This window comes from Phocoena sinus, chromosome 16, assembly GCF_008692025.1.
Source record: "Phocoena sinus isolate mPhoSin1 chromosome 16, mPhoSin1.pri, whole genome shotgun sequence".
Classification (NCBI taxonomy): Eukaryota; Metazoa; Chordata; class Mammalia; order Artiodactyla; family Phocoenidae; genus Phocoena; species Phocoena sinus.
In genome coordinates this window covers 67,962,054-67,977,340 of record NC_045778.1, presented here as the reverse complement: position 1 = coordinate 67,977,340, position 15,287 = coordinate 67,962,054, and positions in this window count along the sequence as shown.

Sequence of the window (15,287 nt, the reverse complement as noted above, 5' to 3'; positions counted from 1 at the left end):
ACAAAGTGAAAAGATGGAAATAACATGCTTCCTTGAAGGTATCATTGAGCAACTAAAACACCAACCCTGGAATCATTCTAACGCCAGTCCAGTTTCTCATATAAGATAAATTATCTTATTGTTTAAGGCACTTAATGTACATTTTCGATTGCTTGTGACTAAAACATCCTGATTGATAAAGGGCCTCTTGCTGTGAAATCCCCCATCATATACCTAGATTTTTCTTCCACCTGTGAGTAGAAGCTGAGAGAGGGATGCTAACATTATAAGCAGGTACCGTGTGCCAGACGTTCTGCTAAATGCTTTCCATTTAATCTTTCCCATGAGACACTGTATCAGTTTTACAACATGGCTGCAAATTCTTTAATGCTGTTCCCATCAAGAGGTGGGGTTGTTCTTTCATAACTCGTCTTTTTGCTTATATCTAATCCATAAAGTTTCACAGTCACGGAGCTTAACAATAATTTATGAAGGTGTATGCATAAATAATGACAGTCTGATTTTTCTCTTAAATAAAATGATTCAATTTAAAAAAAAGTGGTGGGATCTATGTGTCTTCTTTTTGGATCTGGGCGGAGTTGAGAGTACTTTAACCAATAGAGTCCAGTCAAAGACTTGGTCACAAAAAGCTGTGCAGCCTTCTCCTCGTTCACTGGAGCCACGTAAGAAGTTCAGCTACCCTAAGACCACCATGCTGGAAGTCCCAGGGTAGGTGCTCTGGTTGACAGTCCCAGCTGAACCCAGCCTACCAGTCATCCTTGCTAAGGCTCCAGACATACGAGTGATGCCATTGGGACCCTACACAGTAGCCTATGAGCCAGCTGAATACCACCAAGTGACCTCCACTGATGCCACATGGAACAGAAGAATTGCCCAGCCAAGCCCTGCCTAGAACTTCAAGCTGTAATACAATGGCTGTTTGTTTAAACCACTAAATTGTTGAGATACTTTGTTACACAGCAATAATCAGCCTAGGTTGGCTTCACTGCTTCTGCTTTGTAGATAGGAATAGCTAAATGGAAACTCAAGCCAGTGAATAGCAGAGGCAGGACTCAACCTCAGTTTGTCTAACTCCAAAGCTTAGATTCTTCCCACAGTCATGCCTGGGTCCTTCCTTGATATCCAAGCACTTTCCCCAGCTTTCTCTGTTTTCATCTCCAGCTCACAATTTGGCTTTATTCTCTAAACTTAAGGTCCCTACCTGCCATTTCTTTCTACACTGTTGGACTTTCCAATGGAGACCATCCACTTAGTCCTTCTCTACCTGTCTAATCAGTGGCCCGGCCATTGCCACCGACCCCCGGTACTCCTACACCCTCCTGGGCTGCTCTGTTATCTCCCAGGCTTGATCCCTGCTGGAACTGAATGCTGTGCTCTTCATTTAAACCACACAAGTTTAGTGCTCAGTTCCAGATACTTAAGAGGCAAACACAGCATTCCACATCAAATAGGATGGAACACGGAAATCTTACATTTGATTTGTTAACAGAGACTACCAGGTAGAAACATCTAGGTGGACGCTGTGTCTTTTCAAAGGAAGTAAGACATTTATTCCCAGGTTGTGCCATGTTCCACATGTGCCTAAAAACGCATCAGTTATCTTGGGTTTTGTTTCTTTGTGTGTGGGTTTTATATATATATGGAGGCATTTCTCACCTCTGTTCTCAGTCTGGTTCACCAGACTTAGCTTTGAAAACAAACTCAGTCACCACTGAAGAATCTGAAAAGATGTCTTGCTGGTACTAAGGACAAGCTCTGCTTTCTCCTCAGTTCTCATGGGCTAACTTGGTGTTTCCTCTTTTGTCCTTGCCCGTTCTTTCATCCATGTCACTCACTCCCTGTGCTTACCCTACCGGCATCTTGAGTTTCTGGGTCTTCAGGACTGAGAACTAGCTGGTCTTCGGGTGGCCTCAAGATGCTGGCCAGAGAATCCTCAAGCTCACATTTCCTTTGTGTCTCCCTTTGCCAGTGAGTAACTGAAACTAGAGAACCTCCAGGACCAAGAAAGTCTAATTGGACCAGAGGGACCATCTATACCATGCAAAAAAACTCCCAGATAATCTGACACAGAAGAACATTGAGTAGGAGCCATGTAGGATGCTTTAAGTAGAAAGGAACATATTTAATTTTATAGAGCCTGTGGACCAAAGGAACAGAGAAAGAGGATAAACAGACACTGGCCCACCTCTATCACCTACTAGTTGTTTGACTTTGAACAAGATTCTTAACTTTCTTGACCCTCAGTTTCCTTATCTATGAAATGCGGATAATAATTGTATCTACCTCAGATGTTGTGAGGATGCAATGAGATCATATATATAAAGCACATAGCATAGTGTCTGCCACATAGTAATAGCTCAAGACTTGGGAGCTATTTACCATCATCATCATCACCATCGTCATTGTTTTCAAGTTCATACAATATGTCCTCTTAGCACCTGGAAGGTCTTGCACCCTAAACTTGTGAACAAAAGGGTTAACTCCCCAGAAGGCACCCTTCTAGTTCCTGGTAGAATGCAGCTCTGAGAGCTGGATCAAATGACCCCAAAGTTTTCCTTTCCAAGTCAGTGGTTAGGGGCTCTGACTGCCCCACCTGCCCCAAAAGGAGTGGGAACCCATTCAAAGAGAAGCCAGGTGGAACTGGATTTTCTTCCCCTGTTGCTTTAGCAGATTTGTCTTATAGTCCTTTGTTCTCCCAAACAAAGCAAGAGGAAACCTTCCCCAGCTTGTAAATGCTACAGCTACAAACCCAGGCTGTGGCAGTGTGTAAGCGACCTTCACCCGGGGAGAGTACAGAGCATCCCTCCAACGCCCCCTGAACAAATGAATGAAGTGGATGGTTGAGTGGATGAGCAGAATGAATGTGAGCCTCTCTTGAGTCCAGGCAATCATTTCATCCTCCAAAGAGTCTATGCCAAGAACCCCCCTCCCTCTTCCCTTGCTCTTCCTTTTCCACCAGCCTTTCCTCATTCCCTCCCAGAGCTGGGTAGGCACTTTCAAGAGTTCTGTCATCCAGTGGTTACTTCTCCTAGGCCTGGAAAACAGATCTGTCCAAAGCAAAAAATTGGACAGGCATCTGTAGAATGATGCCAGAGAAATGGTACTGAAGGGATCTCAGATGACTAAAAATGAACAGCTGTATACAGACTATTTCAAGCATTACTCGTTCTCCATCAGTCCTGTAAACTTGCAAAAATGTCAAGGAATGCAGCTTGGGGAAACAGCCTCCTTTCTTAAACTGAAGCCTCAGATGGATAATTGAAGGCAGATAATAGAGGGCTCTTAATATATCAATTAAATTTTAGACAGTCTTTCTTCCTCTGTTGAGGACTCATGTCTGGGACCTGAGAGATTAGAATATTAGGAAAGATCTGTCTCAGAACGCATCAAGCTGTCTTGTTCTACGGTCAGATATTTATTTGCCAGAAACAGAAAAAAAAAAAAAATCATCTCAGCAGGCGAGCAGTCAAAGATAGTGGACGTTGGTTTGGTTTTAGAAAGTTCTGGCTTAAGCAGCTTCCTGGATGTGGATAACATAATAGGCTTTGGGAAATATACTCACTTAAGCCCCCCACCTCATCCCAGTTGCTGTAGATGTGAATTTCACAATTCTGGATTGATATGTTAAGGTCTTTAGTGGCCTCTGTCTGCTTTTTTGCAACATCTGAACCATCTTATTTATGCTTAGGGCAAAGTGGCTCATTGTGTACGGAAACTGCTTTTGAATAAAAATAAAAACAACCAAATTAAAAAGTATGGTTAGCATTTAGTCAGGAAAATCGTTAGCTGGGTATGTTGAACTGAAGAGCCTTCATATATAAAATAACTGTACTGAGTAGAACTGTGTATTTTTGTTTTCAAAGTATTTTCATGTCCATTTCCGCATTTGGTCTTTCAGGTAAAGAGGATAGGAATTATAACTCCCTTCGCAATTATGATACTTCTTAGTGTCATTTATGGAAAAGGAAACTGAACTCCAAAAAGCAAATGGGACTTCTCCTTGGGAATTAGCAAAGGAACAAGGAGCAGAAATGGGTCACTTCAGGTCTCATCCTCTTAACCTGTACAGTTTTTTTTCTGAGCAGAAATAGAATTCTATCTGTGGCTACATAAGGGTGTACTAAAAAGAGCTTTTCCTTTCTTATAAGGTGGTTGTGACTACAAACATCGTTAGCAAGCTTTAACCCTCAACCCCAGAAATTCAGATTCATTAAGGCTGGGATGGTGCCCAGGAACCTGGATGTTTCCTAAGCTCCCCCAGGTGGCCCTCAGGCAGGTGCCTTGAACCATATTTGGAGAGATTTGAATATCAGGCTTATTCTTTTCCGGATTGATTCAGGCCAAATCAAGAATAGTTAGTTTTTCCTTTGAGTTTCTCTCCAGAACAACAAGGCCACCTCTGAAGGTGAGAGCTTACTAACTCTTGAGACTTTTCCAGCAATTTGTAGGTAGTGACTCTGCCCCCAGATCCAAACATGAGCCGTATTGCATTGTACCGTCTTCCAGGGAGGGAGTGAATAAGAGGCAAACCGCCAGTGGGGAACATTTAAAAACATACCCTTAAGAATTTCACCCTGAACAACTGAAATTTCAGACCGGGGATTGAAATATCGAGACTTCTCATGAGCAAATGCCTGCCTGAATTCTTCTTTCCCAGCTACGCTGCAAATTCTGCTGTCAGGTGGCTATTTTCAGCACGCAGTCGTGAACTCTAGAAAGTTTAAGCTGCTGTATGGTATGAATGTCTAATTTACCAGATCAATTACCAAAGGGTTATGGTGGTCAGTGAAGAGAAATATGACAGCTATACTTCCACTCTGACTCAAGCCAGACATTTTCACAGACATCATTTCTAAGAGCCTGAGGAATTCTGCAGCTCCACTCTCACTGATTCCTAAGGCCCGTCTCAATTATCCAGGGAGGATGGTTACTGATCCGCATGCCGTTCCAACTCTGTTTAATAGTTACTTTAATTCATGGTTACTAAGTTCTCAGTAGTGGTTTTCACGTCCTTAACGTGGCATCTGCACGCATGAAAATAGGTAGCAGTTCACAACCATGGCCGATATCAGAATCACCTATAGAGCTTTTAGAAAAACCCAGGTGCTAGAGACCCACCCCGGACCTAGTGACTCAGAATCTCCTGGGATGAAGCCTGGGTGTGTTTGTTTATTTGTCCTTTTACATTTTTTTTTAAAGCTTCCAGGGAAGGTTCACCGCCACCGCCACCTCCACCCTTAAGAACATTGATATGTTTTTGTGCTTTTTATAGTAATAAAATCCACCATTTGTGAAGGCCTGTCCTGTGCTGGGGGTTTTGCCTATAACACATCTAATCATCCCAGCAATACTGGAGGCTAGGAATTATTATGTAGCTCTTATTACAAATGAGGCAACCCAGGCCAAGAAAAGTTTAAACAAATTGTCCTAAGACACTGAAGTCTGTCTCCAAGTCCATGTTCTTTCTACATGAAAATCCGTCATAACTTAAGAGGCTCAGGGTTCAGCAAGATGAACTCCTTTGCCCAGTAGGGTAGCAGTTACACTTGTTTTCTTTTTTTCTAAAAATGTCCCACTGCCCTTCCTCCTTCTTCTTATCCTTTGGGTCTCGGCTTAGACAACATTTCCTTGGGGCACTTTCTCTGACTCCCTCTGGCCAGCATCCCCCTTTTTGTGCTCCCAGTGAGCTCTGCACTGGACCTGATGCTGTAGAGTAATTGTCTATATTCCTCACAAGACTGTATCCTCCCAGAGGGCAGATGTCTACACTTACCACTGTATCCCTAGGTCATCACCTAGCTGAATACCTAGCTCATACTAAGTGCTTAATAAATATTTGTTGAATGAATGAATGAATGGACAGATGAATGGATGAATGGAAGGATGGATGGGTGGATGTGCAGACGAATGGAGGTATGATTGACTGTGGACTGAATTAATTGGCAATGGCAGCAAGGGAGCAAAAATGAGTACTGATTCATGGCCACAACTAAGAAAATCTTGGAACTCTTTGAATAGGAGAATCACTTTTTTAAAAGTCTCTGGAATCCTGTTAGTAAAATGAGGGAAGACTCAGAGCAAACACTTTTTGGCATAAATATAAATAAGACCTTTCATGTTCCCAAGGGAACATTTAGGTTACAAACGAACAAATGCCTGAATGAATGAATGAATTCAAATACTGTTCTTATTCAGTAGTAACAACAATGCCACCTTGGTTTCTAGATGATCCTTTTTTCCATCAAAGAGGTTAAATCACTCAGGAAAGGACAGAGTTTGTCACTTCCCATTTCAAAGAACTTTTTCAACTACCTGGTTATTCCAAGTGTCTGAAAAGAAAGAAGGAAGGGAGAATAAGGACCATCTGTATGGCAAAGTAGGAAACACCCTTACCCTATTGCTCCATAATGCATCACATAAAGAGAAAACGTTTTGAAATAATGGCAGGTCTTCAAGAGTAACAAAGGGCATCTTAGAAAGAAAAGCAAAAACAATCACAGCATAATACAGCTAGGAAGGCAGCATCCGTGCAGAGGAAGGGAACAGAAAGGGCTCTGGATACTGGAGAAGGTAGCTCCTTGCTCTAGGACTTGGGTAATCTGTGTAAAAGGAAAAACCTCGTGATATTACGGGCAGGTCTTCAAGAGAAATAAGGTAGACTAAGAAACAAAATTCAAAACGCTGCGCACGCGTACATACGCACACACATCCCTACCACAATACCATCTTCATTTCTCTCCCGGCTCCTCTTTCTTAATACCGTATAGCAAGGAGTCCGATATAAGATTAAACCTACTTTGAACATTACAGTGAATAGCAGGCCCCCTCAGACCAGAACATGTTTTTCCTCATTATCACCTCATAAAGATGCCCCTAAGGCCCTCACTTTTTATACGACGATATCAGGCAAGGAGCAGGTCCTGTATGCCTGCGATGAAGCATGACTGATACTTAAGACCAGCAATTCAAGAGCATTTGATCGCTTTTGTGTTTATTCAGAATGGCATGTTTACACGAGGCCATAAAGTAGTGAATTTCCTATAGAGCCGGGAGTGTGTGAGCTGGGGCAGGTGGTGTGTGGAAGGCTGGAGTAGCATAGGGGTGCCCCAAGACTTCTCTCTGAGGGTGGCCACCACAGCCAAACAAGAGACTGTAGAACTTCCCTGTAAATTGCTGTGTTCAGGTTGCCAAATCCCTGAGCCACCTCTGAGAAATGGAGCGGAAGAGGAAGTAACGTCAATGAGGAAAAGAAGATAGAGAAAAGCAAATTTTCCTTGACAAATATGTCATAGACCTTTTAACTAGTTAGTTCTGAGAAAGGGAAACCTTTATTATTGCATTTGACCTCTGTCTGAGATTCCAAACGCTTAGGAGATGGGACTTTATGTGGCAGTGGAAAGATTGCCACCCACATAGATATAACCTGTACACAGATTCCCCAGTTTTGGCCATAACCTCAAACTGAGCTGCCATATTGGCCTTTGGGAGGGAGGAAGAACAGCTGTGGCTCCAGCTGAGTGAGTATACAACCCAGTCTCCATCTGGGGATGTGGGTTGTTAGTGTGTAAATGCAGCTTCGATCTCCTATTCAACCAGGTTGTAGTTCTTACCTTCTCTTTTTAACTTTTCTTGAAGAATAATTGATTTACAATGTTGTGTTAATTTCTTCTGTATGGCCAAGTGGCTGAGTTATACATATCTATATTCTTTTTCATATTCTTTTCCATTATGGTTTGTCACAGAATATTGAATATAGTTCCCTGTGCTCTACAGTTGGACCTCGTTGTTTATCCATCCTATATATAATCGTTTGCCTCTGCTAATCCCAAACTCCCATTCCTTCCCTCCTCTACTCCCCTCCCCCTTGGCAACCACAAGTCTGTTCTCTGTAACTGTGAGTCTGTTTTGTTTCACAGATATGTTGATTTGTATCATATTTTAGATTCCATATATAAGTGATATCATATTGTATTTGTCTGTGTTTTCCTGACAGACTTCGCTTAGTGTGATAATCTCTAGGTCCATCCATTTACCTTTTCTTTTTTTCCCTTTTTAAAAACAACTTTGTTGAGATATAACTTCCATGCCGTACAATTCACTCATTTCAAGTGTACAATTCAATGGTCTTTGGTACCTCACGTCATCAGTTTTTCAAATTGTTCCTCTAGTTTCTTATTAGAAGTTTCAGTACTGCCACTGAAGAAGGAAAGAAAATGGAATATAGAAGAAAATAGTAGAAATACTGGAGGGGAAGAGAAAATGAGTCAGGGACAGAAAGAAAGGAAACGAAATGCTTCCGAAGAAGAGACGCTAGCCGCTCCTGGATTTCTCAATCTTTTAACCAGGATTCAAAAATCACCGTGGCGGCACATCCCCCAAAAGCAGAGACAGGAGGTAGCATTGTGGCTGTGGGAGGTTGTGGAGGAAGGGACCGGAATGGGCTTTGTAGATTGGAGCTGAGAGAGGAAAAGGTCTCTTGGCAACCACAGGAAATCTCGAACCCTGTCCAGTTAGTTCCCTGTCCCTCTACTGAGCCCTCCACTGCAGGGGAGCCAGGCACAGCTGACACCGAATAATAGCTCAGTGGCCTGAACCAGGTGCGACTTTTCAACTCAGTCCTTTTCTTGATTCTCAAATTGCAGCATTTAATGAGGTAAAACATCAGATTACAGAGAGCTTTTTTTTTTTTTAATGAGAATTCAGGGAAGTTTCTGGGTTAGTTGAGAAGTATGAAAGTATTTAACCTCCGTTCAGCGATCTGCCCTTTATTAACATTCTCCCTTCTACTGTTGCTCAGAAAACTGCACTTTCTCAAACAAGTTCACCATTTGGTGTTTGGATCTGGTTATAGCCAGACGATGCATATCACCATTACAGGGCACAAATCAGCCTGGAGCTTAATTTAAGGAACAGAGGGCTCTTCAGGGTAAATGGTGTGGGGAAGGAGAAGAGCAGAATGTCGCTCTCTGAGTAAAAATGTGGCTTCTCAGTTGGCAGTGGACACTGACGGTGCGCACCCCTCCTGTTTATAATGATCAGCATGGGAGTTGCTTTCAGAGAGACCCACTCTTTGCGAAGGATGACCCAGAATGTCTTCCATAAATCCCATGGAAGCGTGGCTTTTTGACTTTTTACAAAGTCAACTCTTTGCTTTGCTCTTTTCCCAAGGGGACACATGACAGTGATAAAATGGGTGGAATAGAAGCAGAAAGGGGGCTTCCGTGGTGGCGCAGTGGTTAAGAATCCACCTGCCAATGCAGGGGACACGGGTTTGAGCCCTGATCCAGGAAGATCCCACATGCCATGGAACAACTAAGCCCGTGCGTCACAACTACTGAGCCTACTCTCTAGAGCCCGCGAGCCACAACTACTGAGCCCGCACGCCACAGCTACTGAAGCCCACTTGCCTAGAGCCCATGCTCCGAACAAGAGAAGCCACTGCAATGAGAAGCCCACGCACCGCAACGAAGGGTAGTCCACACTCGCCGCAACTAGAGAAAGCCCGTGTGCAGCAACAAAGACCCAACTCAGCCAAAACTAAATAAATAAATTTATAAAAAAAAAAAGGAAGAAGCAGAAAGGGACCAAAAAAGAACACTACCTTCTCCTTTGTGTACTCTTCTTTGTAAGCTACTGAAGGATGCAAAGCAGAAAACTTTATTCCTGAAATCATAGATCTTTAGAACTGGAAGTCACCTGAGAGCCATCTGTAGTGGACACCTGCTCTTCATGCCTTCCCAGGATCCCTGCTCCCTTCTTTTGCTTACAGCACCCTGACTTTTCTTTGGGAAATCAACACTGGCACCCTCAGACCTTTGGATGAGGTCAACCTACCCCTTGACTTCAAGGGCTGCACATATAACCCAGGCCTGGCCAATGGGTATATTCTGGCCCTCCAATTCATTTAGGATGCACAAGTGACTTGCACCAGTTCAATGAAAATACATATTTTTGGGCTTCCCTGGTGGCGCAGTGGTTGAGAGTCCGCCTGCCGATGCAGGGGACACGGGTTCGTGCCCCGGTCCGGGAAGATCCCACATGCCACGGAGCGGCTGGGGCCCGTGAGCCATGGCCGCTGAGCCTGCCGTCCGGAGCCTGTGCTCCACAACGGGAGAGGCCACAACAGTGAGAGGCCCGCGTACCGCAAAAAAAAAAAAAAAAAAAAAAAAAAAAAATATATATATATATATTTAACTATTGGGATAGAGAAGTCCTATTTCTGATGGAATTTTTGGCTGTAAGGATTATGTCAGGCTGGAGCTCCTGGAGTTACCACATAGAGTGAGCATGCCTGAGTATGAAAGTGTAAGGAAAAAACAAAATCACAGGAGCTTTGTTTGAGGCCCTGGATCCAGCAGTACCTGAAGCCAACATAATCTCTGAACTTTTCAGTTATGTGAGCCAGTAAATCCAGGTTTTAACTTAAGCCTGTTTGAGTCGGTTGTTTTCATTTGCAACCAAAAGAGCCATGGCTAATATACCACCCAGTTCTTTCATTCTACTAACCCCAAATCAAGGAATGGCTTGCCCAAACTCTCACAGTCAGGGACAGTACTGGACTAGCATCTAAGCCCCCTGATGACCAGTCTAGGGCTCTTTCTAAAAGCCTTTCACAATTCTTCTTCCTGTTTGAGGCAGCATAGCACAATTATTGACAATAACGTGAGCTAACCATGTTTTATGAGACTTTTATGGCAAAGGCTTCTTATGCTTGGCAGGAACTGGCGCCTGCATATCGGACTGTTTAATTGCAGCAGTTATGACTCCCAGACTGTTCCACGGTTTAGAGGGGACTCAACCAAAAGTGGCTCAAACACACCATTCCTCAGTCTTTCTTTTTTTACTGGGTGGAGACAGATTGTTAGGTGAACACCCTGATACGTGGGTCTGAGGTTCACCAACACATATGGATATGGCTGTGCTGACTGTTAAATTGCTGAAATATATCTGTCCTGGTTGGCAAAGAGCTATTTCCCTGAGCTCCCTGAAGGTCCCCCGCTGCCCCTGCCCATCACCCGGGACCCCACTCCCGTAGACCTCCTGAATATCACGTCATTACAGAGTTAATGCCTAGCTTATGGAAAGGGGGTCTTCAGAACCTTGATCCAGCACTGGGTCAGGGTCCATTCTGATGGGTTGTGTCTGAACCCAATAGGTGGCTTCATATTTTGAATTTTAGCTTGTAGGACTTCCCTGGTGGCGCAGTGATTGAGAGTCCGCCTGCCAATGCAGGGGACACGGGTTCGAGCCCTGGTCTGGGAGGATCCCACGTGCCGCGGAGCAACTAAGCCCGTGCGCCAAAACTACTGAGCCTGCACTCTAGAACCCGCGTGCCACAGCTACTGAAGCCTGCGCGCCTAGAGCCCATGCTCCGCAGAAAGAGAAGCCACCACAATGAGAAGCCCACGCACTGAAATGAAGAGTAGCCCCCACACGCAGCAACAAAGACCCAATGCAGCCAAAAATAAATAAAGACCTGAATTTTAGCTTGTAGGCACAAGCATACAGAGCCCATCTCCTAGAGGGAAATGTGAGACAGAAATATCCGAACCTGTTTCTCCTCACTGAGGGCAGGGGACTCCCACAGTGGTTTTAATTTTTTGATACCTTCTTCTCTGGCCTCACAAAGATACTGTCTCGTGGTTTTATAGGGAAGTGAGTACTGGACCAGGAAATAGTATACTGGGGTTCTGAGCCTAGCGTTCATCCCGAACGTCTATGGACCTAACCCGACTGTGCCTCAGGCATAAGGAATCTGAAGGCAACGCCTGCCTAGTCTACCTCCCTGGGATGCTGAGAAGGTTCTGAAAAAGGACCAATGGATGAGTCATCATTATCTTGGTTTAAAGAGGAAATTTTAATTAACACCTACAGAGTGATTATCATGGACTGGGCACAGATCTAAGTCCCTGACTTAGTATATGAAATCCTCCAATTCTCACCTCTCTGAGGCAGACACTGCTATGGTCACTACTTACAGATGAGGGAACTGAGGCAGAGAGAGGTTCAGTTACTTCAGGCTAGCCTCAGAGAGTTCAGGCTTAACCAGGACACATTGCCTTGTCCAGCACAGTAGGTGTAGCTTGGGCTTTGGACTCAGAGTCCCCTCTCCCACACCAACCCTGCGCTCAAACCCTGAGTCTGCTGTTTGTAAGCTCTGTACTAAGCTTCTACTTCTATAATATTAATAGTAACCATTAATGTTAAAACTATTGGCTACAGTTATCGTGAGGATGAAATAAGACCTAAGATTGCTAGATTTAGCAAAAAAAAAAAAAATCAGTATACCAGTTAAATTTGAATTTTAGATAAACAATGAGTGGGTTTTTAAAAAAAAGTGTAAGTATGTCCCAAGAAATATTTGGGACATACTTATGCTGAAAAATGACTCATTATTTATCTGAAATTTGAATTTAACTGGTTGTCCTGGATTTTATCTGGCAGCCCTACACAGGAAGTGCTTAGCACAGGGCCGGGCCTGGAAAGGATATCAAGACATGAAAGGTGTTCCTGTTGGGAACTGAGTTCTGAATGAAGGCTTGGAGGGGCTGAGGAGGGGGAGACGGAAGGAGGATCGGGTTAGAGGCTCTAAGGCACCAGGACTGGCCATGGACCTCGATGGCTGTTTCCGAAGTCCAAGGAAAAGCAGAGAGCAGACAGGCTGGGGGAGAAATGGGGCTCTGGTGCAGAGCCCGTTGGCCTTCATGCCAGTTCTGGCCCCGGCTGCTTTGTGACCCTGGTGTCCTGTCTGTCCCCAGAGCCTCCAGGGCTGCCCCAAGGGACTGGGCCAGGCCCATCCAGTATCCCCACCAGCTCCCCTTCACCCTTCGGAGGCCAGTGCCGCCGTCATGTTGGTGGCCCAGGAGGACAGCATGCTCCCAGGCCTTGGAGCACACGGGGTGCTCTGACTGCACGTACCAGGAGTATTGGCCACAGTCACGTGGTGCAGGCGAGAAAGAGAAAAAACAGAAACTTAAAACCACCCTGGGCTCCCTATGAAGACGAGCACGAGGGAAGGAAGAAGGGAAGAAAGATCAGAAGCAGAGGCTGGCACCGTGTCACACAGGGAGGAAGAGCCAAGCCAACGGAGAGGACAAAGCAGGCTGGCGGAGCCACGCTAGGGATGCCAGGAGCACCCAAGGGCCGTGCGCCCGAGACTCCACCCCCTTCGGACCTCCCTTCCTGGACCCTGCAGCTTTTCACAGTTCACACTAACCCCCAAGACCTTCCTGGTGGGTGCAGGCTGCCTGCCACTACACGATCAGGTCACCTTCACTACCTACTGCCTCGGTTTCTTAACCCACTAAGTCGGGATGATGCCATAGGACCACTTAGGAAACTCACAGCTTTACTTCAGTTTTGCTATATATCACGGTAGGTAAGAGCATGGGATTGGGGCTTCCCTGGTGGCACAGTGGTTGAGAGTCCGCCTGCCGATGCAGGGGACTCGAGTTCGTGCCCCGGTCTGGGAAGATCCCACGTGCCTCGGAGCGGCTGGGCCGGTGAGCCATGGCCGCTGAGCCTGCCGTCCGGAGCCTGTGCTCCACAACGGGAGAGGCCACGACAATGAGAGGCCCGCGTAGCACAAAAAAAAAAAGAGCATGGGATTGTCAGACAGACCAAAGTTTGAACTCTGGCTTTGCCGCTGACTTTATGCTTTGGGGCAGGTGTGTTAACCTCCCTACGCCTCAGTTTCCTTAGCTGTAAAAAGGACCTGCTTCCACCTCCTGCCTCACTGGGTCGTTGTAGGAGCCAGCCAGCAACTTCAGGTCGGCTGCTTTCTGAGCTCCCTGGAGAGGCTGCCGTCAAAGAGCAAAGTGTGGTGTCATCCCTGGCAGGCCTGCACTCAGTGGTAGCTCTTAGGATGTACTGAGCACTCCCGGGGCACCAAGAAGCTCAGGAGAAACAGATGCAGTTGACAGTATTCCATGCCCTGGAGGGCTTTACAGTTTGGTGGGGAACACAGACTATTAAATCATTAGAGAAAAAGACATAAGTAAGAGATATGGGAACATATGTATATGTACAACTGATTCACTTTGTTGAGCAGAAACTAACACGCCATTGTAAAGCAATTATACTCCAATAAGGATGTAAAAAAAAAAAAGACATAAGTACTTTCCTATAATTAAACTGTAGAGTGTGTGTTCCAAATGTAAATGCCACGGCTCGGGACTCTCACGGAAGGAAAAAGCGTAAAGTGGGTGTGAGTGGAAGGACTCAGTGCTGGAGCTCCGGGAGGGGGTCGGGGGGTGGCACTCTGTTGATTGGGTGACCTTAAAGATGATGCTCGGCCCGTGGCCCAAGGAGAAATCCGCATTCTGTAAAACAAGTCATTCTTTTTTTTAATTTTTTTTTTATTTTTGGCTGCATGTGGGCTTTCTTTAGTTGCGATGAGTGGGGGCTACTCTTCACTGTGGTGCGTGGGCTTTTCATTGCGGTGGCTTCTCTTGTTGCGAAACACAGGTTCTAGGTGCACAGGCTTCAGTAGTTGTGGCATGCGGGCTCAGTAGTTGTGGCTCGCGGGCTTAGCTGCTCCATGGCATGTGGGATATTCCCAGACCAGGGCTCGAACCCGTGTCCCCTGTATTGGCAGGCGGATTCTTAACCACTGCACCACCAGGGAAGTCCCAAACAAGTCATTCTTGCTTCGCTCATTTAGACCAGACTTTCTTTGCCAACCCCAAGCAAAGCCACGTGCTAGCCTTAGGCATTATTTCTCATCCATCAGGGACATTCCATTTAATCATTCAAATAGCTGACAAATTCCACAGCCTCCCCACAGTGGATCAGAGAAGACAGAATTTTCTCTGCCCTCACTCCTGGGCACAGCTTTTGTGGGTGTCCTCACCACAGGTCCCCCAGGCACTGTCCCTTCCTCCTCTGTTTAGCTGTACTCCGAGGAGTGCAAAGAAGCAGCAGACGTGGCCATGCTGTCGAGCTCCCTCTAGTCCAAGCAGGGGAGATAAAACTCGATTACAGTTCATCTTGGTTTCCAGTTGGTTATCAGACATGTCCTGTGTATGGGTAAATTACCTCTTGGAGAGACACTAGACAACAGACTCACACTCTCCAGATGCTTCTCTGATGATCAGAACAGCTTGTATAGATGGCAATGGGGTTCCTTCTGTGTGTATCATTTCCCGTGAGTCACTTAACAGCCCAGTGAGAAAGTAAAGGTCTACAGAGACTAGATGTTTGCAGATATAACTTAGCTGTTCAGGGTACCTTCATTCTCGCCTAATTTGTTTCCTTTTAAAAATTCAGTCTCTATATTTTACAGCCCA